Raw genomic sequence first — 8,996 nt, 5'->3', positions numbered from 1 at the left:
TCAGAGTTTTAAAAAATCGCGTGGAATTAAAAAAATCGTGTTCTCGCAACTTGGCAGCGAGTTTCAAAAACCTTGAAAAGGCGTCAGAAATTTTCAAAATCCTCAAATAAGTCTCAAAGTATTAAAAACTCGTGTTCCCAAGACATACAATGCGAGAACCAGATTATGCCATGTTCCAAAAGTCTTTTTCGACCCTTAGTTCCGAAAAGAGCGCGTGTGATCGATAGATCGACGAATCTTGCGACGTCGACCGATTTCTTGGCTTCGGTTGCGAGTCCGGCGGTGAAAGGAAGAAGGGACGACTTCATCGCGACAACGAAACGGAGTTTGTGGTAGAAGCGAGGCGAGGGTTGGCATTAACGAGACCGGTGCGCATTAACTCGTGTCCTGCAATATTAAACAGAGCACACGAGTGTTTTGTACCGAACTTGGGCTCGACCGTACGAGCTATCGATTTTAACCCTGTAGAACAGACGAGGTCATCGCTGTGGTCGATTCGGTGTATCTCTCGTTTCGTTCGTCGTTTCTCGTGTCACGAATCAACGCGAGTTTTGCCCGTTTCTTTCCATTGGTCTTCGTGTTTCACACCTGCCGTCCTGCTTTATGGTTGCCGTGGAAAAAAAATTCCTTTTCGTGTTTATTTCAATTGCTCTTCCGTGTTCGTCGACAAACGAGGAAGTGCTCCGATTGTAGTTGATTTTTTCCAGTTACAAAGTGGCGATAGGGTGAAATCATGTTTGTAAGCAGACATTCGCAGACAAGCGTTACTCATTATAGTTATAACATTGTTTTAGATGTGAAGCATTGAAACGTTGTATTTGTTAATCTTCAATTTAAACAAGTCAGATTTAAACTGAAATATTTTATAATTTTCCCAATCTTTACTTATCAATGTCAATTTAAAGAAATTGGACTTCACGGAATTGTAATTTACTTTTCCTTTCACAATCGAGACCAGGAACGTAGCACGATGTTATAAGATCAAGGGGTCAAGCTGTAATAATTCCATTGATCATTTGTTATATTTTCATTTTGTTGTATATTTATTTTGTTTGTTATAGAATTCTTAACTTCATTAAAATTAAAATAACAAGTAATCCCGCGAGAAGACGAAGTTTAGGCTAATTAGAAATTTGAGTGATCATTTGCCGAAACAGACACGAAATGCAAAATGAAATAAACAAAATTATTTCATCTGACAGAGCCAAATAGAGAATAATTCGTTTGTCCAAAGAAACAAACAGATTCGTTTCAAGATAGCTTCTGGTCAAATAAGATAACAATAATCATTTTGTTCAATGTGTACATTCTATATAAATCGCGAATCACAAATCGTCAACTGTAAAATCGTTCTCTCTCTTCCCTTCGCGATCATTCAGTCAGGAAGAAAATATAATTCTTGTTCTCTTTTTTTTTCTTCTCTCTCTGTCTCTCTCTTTCGTAACGAATTTTCAGCCGCTTAGAAAGCCGTAGCGGATTGGACAGAGCCTGTACGCGGGTCATCACGGGAGAAGAAGATGAAATATTCAAGTGCTTTCCATTAACGGGGCCGGTTTATACTTATGAAGGATAAAGTGAAAGGGGTGGCCCGACGGCGAGTCACGGTTCGAGTAGAAAATAAAGGGTAGCCGTTTTGGCCTTTTCAGCGGTGAAAGATGGAAAATGGATAAAGCGTGAGATCGCGTTCGGATCGAATCGTAGACCAACTGACGCCAAAATCCTGGCGAATAGTCAATAGTCAAATTTGTCGACTCGGTGTCACGAATTATTGTACCATAACGGGTGACACTCGATGCGGACGAACTACCATAACGTAGTGACGTTTTGGAGGAACAAAGACGCGAGGTTCTTTTGTCTCTCGCAGAAAGAAGAATGAGATAACGTTGTATTTTTCAAGCAAACAGTTTAATAATAATAATAAAAAAATAAAGAATAAAATTGTGTTTTTCGAGCAAACAGTTTAATAATAATAAAATAAAAAATATAATTGTGTTTATCGAGCAAACAATTTAATAATAATAAAATATAAAATATAGTTGTGTTTTTCGAGCAAACAGTTTAATAATAATAAAATAAAAAATAAAATTGTGTTTATCGAGCACAGTTTAATAATAAGAAAATATAAAATAAAATTGTATTTTTCGAGCAAACAGTTTAATAATAATAAAATATAAAATAAAATTGTGTTTTTCGAGCAAACAGTTTAACAATAATAAAATAAATTAATAATAATAATAAAACAAATAATAATTAAATGATAAAAATGTAATAAAATTAATTTATTCAATAACAAGTTTATATTCAAAGTCAAGGTATTTCAAAATTGACGCATCCAGAGATTGTTCCTTATCTATGATATTCGAACTTAATGACAGTTGCAATGAAAATCGTGCCTAATCGTATCCGCGACCGGTATACGCGTACGTTCAACGTAACCGTAGCCTGAAACGAAAGAAATTATCGCAAGAAAACGAAGTGAATTCAGTGATAACAGATCGGAGACAGTGATAACGATTCACGAGTAACGGGGTAACGGGCTGTGGCCCGGAACGGAGAACAGGTTGCCAGGAGCATATAAATAGTATATAGCGGAAGAGAGCCGCCGCAGAGGTGCGGTTTAACGCGGCCGCCGTATGGGTTGTAATAGTTTAATTCATATGTAAATGGAGTGGGAAAGCACGGGAGAAAAGTCACGGGGCAACGCGCGAAAAGGGCGCGCGAGTGATTCGTACACATGTATGGCTGACCTCATAAATCTGCAACGGGATACTCCGCGTAATTAGAATTACACCCTCGGCTACCGCCACTGGCCACGCGCTATCGCGCTTTCCTCCTCTTTCAAACTGGTTTTTATAGATTTACTCTTTCGAAAAAATAAAAAAAACAATCTCTTTTCGAAGCGCGTAGTTTCGCCGACCGAAGTCAATCAGCGTGTCATTTCTCGTTAAAAAAAAAAAAAAAAAAAAAAAGCGATGACGATCGTTACTCGTTACTTATGTTGTCAAAATCCTCGGTGAATTACATTTACTATCCGTTTACATTGATTTAGCACTACTACGTAACTACGTTTACGTGAGGTTTCATTCGTTTGATTGAATTTCAGCTCTGATTAAATGAACTGTCGTTGAATCTACTTATTTGCGCTGGTGAACTTTCAATACGTAATTGTGTCCTAATGATTACATGAAATTATTACGACGAATATTGCCAGCTGAAGATTTTGATGAGAAAAATTGCACGGCACAAGTCGTCATTCTTAATGACATGCTAATTTGCTTCCGAGCGTTCTGATGACGAAGCGATGAAACAGATCTAATACAGAATGATTAGAAGCTAAGGTAACTGTAACAACGTGATTGATCTTGAAACGAGGAACAGACAAACGAGAAAAAAGATACGTTCGAACTCGTCAAAGTTTTATATATTAAATCAACTAAAACACGAATTAATCATGAAACAGAGACCGGATAAACAGGAAGGTTACGATGTATAAACTTGCCGAAGAATTTTTATAAAAAAAAAAAGAGTTATACGTGTGTCTTGTTAGTCGCATTTACAAATTGCGGCAAGTTTTACCTCAAGGAGAGATCTTTGCTTTTCGTCGAACGTTCGTTCGTAAACTGCTCGAATCAATTTTTCAATTATAGTTTCGACGTAACGCAAGAGCGATCGTTACGTCGACTAGACTAAAGGAACTCGACTTGACTAACTAAGAGGAGAAAGAGAAAGAGAAGATGATGAGGCAAAGAGGAGACAGAAGAAAAAGTGGGGAAAGGCGGAGGAAACGAGTCGGTGGCGTGGCAAACAGAGGTCCGGCAATTAGTTTAACCGAACCTCGCGTCGAGAGGATCATCGCCGACAGAGAGTTTCGCGTAGGTACCGCCGTGTCCCGTTCGTCCCGTATTCCGTGATTTATGTTTGCCATACATTACCCACCGAATAATCCCACGAAAGGGTATACCGCGCCCGAGACAACCCCCAACGCCTAGCCTTGGACGCCCTTTCGTCGGAGGGTGGAAACGCACGCTATGCTTCCCACCCTACGTTTAACCGCTACCCGCTGATCGCTCTATCTGTTTCAATTAAAACAACACCCGCCATTCACGCGAAATGGCTAGTTGCTGCATCGGCCAGCCATCGGCCGATCGATCACGATCCTCGGCCCTTGATTTACGGATTTCGTCAGCGTACGTCACGGTGGCAGCCTCGTCGAACTTGAGGAAATAAATGCGCGACAATTTCGACGCGCTAGTTTGGTAGAATCGCCAGAAGAGACTACGAGTCTCCTAAGTTATAAGGTGACTAGAGCTGCGTGTCTAGTTTCTAGAGTTACTCTCTAGCTTTGAAAATTTTCACTTACTTTCCGAGAGCTTACTATTCGATTAGAACTTTCAAAATCGTGTCCATTTGAGAGTTCATTGTCTCTGGTCCTGCTCACTGGTGGTGTTCAGTTCGAAACGCGAGTGCGAACAGTGACATCGCTATCGTGGAGATGCAAAAAAATGTGTGTGCCCTCATAGTTGTTCGTAATATTTTAAGAGAAAAGAAAGATCAACATGAAAAGAAGCGTTCAATAATTTAAATTATTATATAATATGTATATAATATTAATATTATATGATATTTAATATAATTAAATATTATATAATATATAATATTTATATATAATATTTAAATTTTTATATAATAATTATATTGTATAATATTAAAATTAATAATTATTTAATTATTTAATATAATTATTATATAATTATTAAAATTAATAATTATATTTATATTTATAATAATTATATTATTATATAACAATTTAAATTAATAATTATTTAATTATTTAATATAATTATTATACAATTTATACAATATAATTATTATTCAATTATTATACAATTTAAATTAATTATTATATAATTAAATATAATAAATTAACTATAATATTTAATTATAACATTATATAATTAAATATTATATAACATAATTATTATACAATAATTTAAATTAAAAGGAATTGGTTCAATTTAATTTCACTTTTTGACCACATTTTTTTTTTTATTATTCATTATTCTGCTCGCACGAGAGTACTCTCAGGACTTCGAAACAGCTTAAGTATCGACTAATCGGAAGGAAATTGGCCTCGCCAATGATCTTTCAACGAAAAGTCGAAAAATCTAGATTTAGGAAATTATCGACATATTACGATCGTTGTTTGTTCTCTGAAAATTTGTCACATAACGTCATATCTTGCTGCAGTTCGGTCACGTACCGAAGCTCTTATTTTAGAAAAAATACCAACGGTACCCGGTTTGACCCTATACTTTTCCCTACATGCGACTTATGAATAAATTATTGAATCTTCCGCGAGTAATTTACTTGCTGGAATACGCGTGACACGCGTGTAACGGATAGACAGTGGCGCGTGTCGGAGATATACCACGCGAATACTTGTTTCACGCGCGAATACTCATTTACGAGTCGTGTAATCGATATCGTTGTGTCGAATGCCGGGAGTCTAAACTCGGTAAGGGGATATCGAGTCGAGATCGATGAACACGAGTAACGAGAATCTCGTTGGCGGTAGGACTCGTTCGACACGATCGAATAACTATTGGATTTGCAAAAGGGACGGATTTCTGGGAAGGGTTTCTGGTCTGGTCTTCTTCTTCTTCTTCACTGAAAGAGAAAGCACGTGATGTGTGTGACTTAACGAGATAATAGAATTATGGGCTTCAGGTAGTACGATCTGTCCAGTGAATGAATACGTTGCTCGTATCGTACGAAGAAATTCACATTTGTCACGCTCTCTTCACGTTGAAATTTGTTCCCTTTTGCTCACAGATCCACGTCTCTTTTATTTAACAATTGTATCACGACGTTCCGTTCGAGATACGACGTTTACAATTTCCATTTTGAGGCGATTCAGTTTGATATTTGTTTCGAGGTAAAAGATTTTTCCTGAAATGTTGCGGGACATATAAATCTGAAGTTGAAACGACGAAGTTCTATTTGTATACGAATGTTCGTACGGAAAATAATAACTTTTCTTAAAATAGACAAATTGTTAGTGAAATATAGATTAATTACATATAAAAATCACGATTTGAATTGAAACAATATCATCCCCAACGTTCCAATGATTCTAACGATAGTATCTAGTGGATACCCTAAAATATTGATATGTTAAAATGTTTGGAAACATCGGTGTATAGAGACTTTTCATTAAGAAACAACTTGTGCTATACAAATAGGAGCAGTTTGGTTACTATAATGCAATTATTACATTACAACTAAACTGTTTTATCGACTTTAACAATGAAAATATATATTTTAAATAGAAAATAACTTACATATATTATATACTAATATATAATAAATTTTAATATATTGTAATATATAATATATAATATATTATTATACTATATAATATTTATATTAATATTATTAATCACTTACGCTGGAATGATATGCCATGCACGTCGAGAATTTTTTGTTCCAAAATTGTATTATAATATTGTCTCAGTTTCAAGCATACTTAAGTAAAACAAAATAGGCAAATACAATGAACAAATAATAAATTTATTACTTCTCATCAATTTCCATACCGACGAGTTCAAAAAGAAAGCGACGAAATTATTGTCATACGGTTATGGTCACTCGTTATGGTCCGCAATCAAGTTGCCAGCCCAAGTGGTTAATAATATTAATATAAATATTATACATAGTATAATAATATATTATATATTATATAATACAATCTAATATATTAAAATTTATTATATATTAGTATACAACATAATAAAAATATACCGTCAGAACGGAAGTTAAAGTCTTAACAAAATTTAATTGGCAACAGGAAAGAAACGATTGGTTGAAAGAGTTGAAAGTTCAATAAATCATTTATAAAATAATTTTAACACGCATGTAACTCAAGTGTTCATGTCACTTTAAACGACCAATCGGCGCCAATGTTAGAAAAAAAAAAAAAAAAAAAAAAAAAAAATAGAGCTGCTCGACGCGTTTCCAAAGGAAGAACTCGTGCGTCGTCTTTGCTCGCGACGCGTTCCACAGCGTCGCCGTTAGGTGATTATCGTCTGGATTAGGCACTTGGGTCGCGATCGCCACTGACGCCGTTACGCTTTCTAAATGGCCTCCCCCTACCCGGCGGAAGCAGTCATTTGCGATAAGGGCCGCGTTCTCGCGTTGCACGTTTCTTCTCGTCGTCGCCGCCATCGTGCACGACCGTTCGCGATCGTGCGAGTGGCTGCAGCCGCGAGAGACGTTGCTGCAACTCGAGTGGGGGAGAGACAGCGCGAAACGAGGGTGAAAATTACTGGCGAAAACGAATGTAGCTGCGGTTGCGGTTACGAACGCGGTGTCGAGCTTGTTGTATCCCCTCACGCCGCGTATTCGTAGATCACGGGGATGGGAACGACGCCGGAAGAATAAAGGAGAAGACACGGAAAAGAGGCAAGGGGGAGGAGGAGGAGGAAAAAGGAGAAAGCCTGAAAGTTGGAGAAGAGCGACAAAAGAGTTGCAATGGAGCGCGATATCGGCTACGAGAGCGAAACAGAACTGAATAGGAACGTCATGACCGACGCGACGCCGATGCCTTTCGGAGAGATCCGGGGGATTTAGGACGCGGTCGTTGCTTCGTTTTTGGTGGTGAGAGTTTCGCGTAGCCCGGTTTCCCTTTGACGCGTTCTGGACCGATAACGCAGCCCGTTGCATTGTTGACTTGGGATTAACCCGGTTCTAATTATTCTATTAATGTTAGTGGTTTTGTTGTTATAATGTTAGTAATTATTATATATATAATGTTGTATTATATATATAACACAACATTATATTATGTATAATATATATATATATATATATATATATATATATATATATATATATATATGTATTGTATTATAATATATAATGTTAGTAATTATTATATATATATTATTCTATTAATAAATTAATTATTCATTTCTTGGATTGCAATTGGAAAAGTCACTCTGTTAATGAAGTTAGATGCAAAGGATTATTATATTATTAGAATATAATAATATAGAATAAAGTTAGGTGCAAAGGACTATTATATTATTAGAATATAATAATATAGAATAAAGTTAGGTGCAAAGGACTATTATATTATTCGAATATAATAATATAGAATAAAGTTAGGTGCAAAGGACTATTATATTATTAGAATATAATAATATAGAATAAATTTAGGTGCAAAGGACTATTATATTATTTTATTAAGCATCATGTGATTGATTTTGATATCGAAATAATGACGCCACAAGCATGACATTTAATATATAAAATAATACAAACAGTGATATATTAGTAGTTAAAGAAGCAATCCCTGGGACCATTCAATTCTTGGACTACAATTGGAAAAGTCACTCTGTTAATGAAGTTAGATGCAAAGGATTACAATATAATAATATAGAATAAAGTTAGGTGCAAAGGATTATTATATTATTAGAATATAATAATATAGAATAAAGTTAGGTGTGGAATATATATTACTATGCTACCAGAATCATTGTTGTATTATTATTCTAATAAACGAATTATTCACTTCTTAGATTGCAATAGAAAGACGTTATACTGTTAATGAGAGTAGATGTAGAACAGGGCCCTTGAAGCATCAAGTGATTGATTTTGATATCGAAATAATGGCGCCACATGCATGACTTTTAATATATAAAATAATACAAATAGTGGTATATTAGTAGTTAAAGAAGCAATTCCTGGGACCATTCAATTCTTGGACTACAATTGGAAAAGTCACTCTGTTAATGAAGTTAGATGCAAAGGATTATTATATTATTAGAATATAATAATATAGAATAAAGTTAGGTGCAAAGGATTATTATATTACTAGAATATAATAATATAGAATAAAGTTAGATGCAAAGGATTATTATATTATTAGAATATAATAATATAGAATAAAGTTAGGTGCAAAGGACTATTATATTATTAGAATATAATAATATAGA

This window comes from Frieseomelitta varia, unplaced genomic scaffold, assembly GCF_011392965.1.
Source record: "Frieseomelitta varia isolate USP_RPSP 00005682 unplaced genomic scaffold, Fvar_1.2 scaffold_34, whole genome shotgun sequence".
In the NCBI taxonomy this organism is placed as follows: domain Eukaryota; kingdom Metazoa; phylum Arthropoda; class Insecta; order Hymenoptera; family Apidae; genus Frieseomelitta; species Frieseomelitta varia.
The sequence above is the reverse complement of the archived record's forward strand: the minus strand, read 5'-3'. Positions refer to the sequence as shown.